This window comes from Microtus ochrogaster, chromosome 15, assembly GCF_000317375.1.
Source record: "Microtus ochrogaster isolate Prairie Vole_2 chromosome 15, MicOch1.0, whole genome shotgun sequence".
NCBI lineage: Eukaryota > Metazoa > Chordata > Mammalia > Rodentia > Cricetidae > Microtus > Microtus ochrogaster.
In genome coordinates this window covers 3,281,394-3,283,813 of record NC_022017.1, presented here as the reverse complement: position 1 = coordinate 3,283,813, position 2,420 = coordinate 3,281,394, and positions in this window count along the sequence as shown.

The following is a 2,420-nucleotide window of genomic DNA, read 5'->3' as shown; positions in this document are numbered from 1 at the left end:
AAAGCACTTGTTTCTCTTGCTTCTGGACTCACACCTGTGGGAGGGAGAGCCACTGGGTGATGTGGAGAAGGAGTATTAAAGAATTGAGCTGCTTCTGGGCATCCAGGGTGGGTATTCTCCTTTTCCTCCCCATCCAGTACTGAAATCACAGCACATAAGGCAGCCTTGGCAGTGGCCAGCAGAGAAACTATATCTACAGCCAAGAAAGGCAATGGCGACAAAATGCTGTGGCCCAAGAGTTGTCTTGGGACCTAGGCAAGTTATTTGACCCTCCTGAACCACACAGATGTAGACAGAAACAAGAATAACAAGCTTGGAGTCTTGACACGTGGCCCAGGAGTTAATGCTTTTCTAGAGGACCCAAGTTCAATTCCCAGCACCCACATGACAGCTCACAACTGTCTGTACTAGTCCCAGGGAATCTGATGCCCTCTCCTGGCCTCTGTGGGCACCAGGCACACAAGTGGTGCAGATATACATGCAGACCAAACATCAATGTACGAGAGAGAGAGAGAGAGAGAGAGAGAGAGAGAGAGAGAGAGAGAGAGAGAGAGAGAGAGAGAGGCTTTTGTTAGGAACGAATAGGAAGAGGGGAGGTAGCTCTACGCCTGGCCATTCTTGACCATTGCCACCTTCCCTCCTTACACCTGGAGGGAGGAGACTCCAGCTGTGACAGCTAAGCCACTTGCCCAGTGTCACCAGCTGACCAGTGGCGAATGCAGCACAAAGCTCAAAGCTGTGTGACATCAAAACCTTCTGTCCCATTGCAGCAAGTCACTCTGCCCACAGCAGGGCTTCAGCTTATTTGTGAGCCCGCTCCTCCCACCTGCTCAGGGGTCATCCTAGCCTGGTAGGTTCCTGTCTGTCCCATTGGAACAGGATCTGGACAGTGCATTCTGCGGAGGAGTCTTCCCCTTCTCCCAATGGCCTCTGCAACCTCTGACTGTCTCCAGAGCCACTGGGCCCTAGGCCCTCCACCAAAAAGTTCAACTCGACCAAGACTTAGCAGTCTCTTGAGAGCTGCTGACTCCAGCCAGCCTGGATTCCTCTGTGCTGCGTGGAAAGAGGCCAGGCTTCTCCAAGCTTCCTGCAGTTGCCTTCCCCCCAAAGCCCAGGTGGTCTGTCTCATTCCAGCCTCTGACCTTCCACACTTCCTCCACATCCACAGAAGTCATGCATGGCTTCTTGTCATGCCAAAAGTTAGCTACACTGAGACCTTTGAGGTTGGTAGACCCAAGCTGCCTCTCCCAGATTCTCTCTCTCTCATTTGTAACTTGAATCACTCACTCCCCAGATATGAGGCACAGGTGTGACTGGCAGGTAAGCAGCCGTCCTCTGCTGAGAGGGACAGCAGATGTGCCACAGCTTCCCTGTGGCTCTAGTGCAGTATTCTCATGGCCCCTGAAATGTAAAAACGGTCCAGAAACCTCCTCAGACCAGTTCTGCTGCAGCTGCACATCCCTGCCTGAGGCGCCTGCCTCACACGGGGCGCCACAGTTCTAGTGGCTGCTCAGGTTGTTCTCAGGAGCGTACACTATCCATTCCTGCCCTGGTCAGGAGGCTAGAGGCAGGACTGCAGGGTTGGACAGCTTAGTAAATTCTGAGGGTACCAGCCAGGCTAGGGGGACTCCTATGGACTCTTCCATCACTCCTGTTGGGGTAAGGACATGTTTGTCCCTGCTCAGCCCCTGCTGTTACTCAGCTTAGTAAAAAGAATGGTGCATTTTAGCCCAGATGCATAGACAAACTTAATCATTTGCCTTCCCCTCTCAGGGAGCATGGGTTCTAGGAAGGCCTGTGTTCCCATGTGTCCCCAGTAATGCCAACACACATCTCATGAGACGCCTGCTGGGTCAGCAGAAGTTAGAGGAGTACATAAATGGTGGGGGAGGGGAGTCTGTGGCCCCCACCAGGGAACTAGGACAGGATAGTGACCTCCCTCCCCAGAGCAATGGCTGAAAACACTCGTGAGTCACCACCAACCAAGGACTATTCAGCTAAACCCTGAACCCTGTACCCTGAACCCTGGCCCTCCTTTTCTCTCCAGCTCCCCAATTTATTTCTTGTCCAACCTTTTAGGCCTGTCATTGGTAAGTCTTCACCTGCCAGAGAAGCCCGTTTGGTGGGGCACATGCAGAGGTTGGAATCCCCTGGCCTTTGTTCTTTGAAGCCAGGACTTTGCATGGTAGAGAAAGATTCTGGGTCTGAAAGGAGGATGTGGAAACTTGGCCTCTCTCTGAAGCCCTTGGCTCTACCAACACCTACTTCTAGAAACTTTGGCCATACTTACACAGCAATGCCCCATGTAGACTTAAACATGACATCGACACACAGGACCCCAGGTGAACACAGACAGGCCACACACACAGGACCCCAGGTGAACACGGACAGGCCACACACACAGGACCCCAGGTGAACAC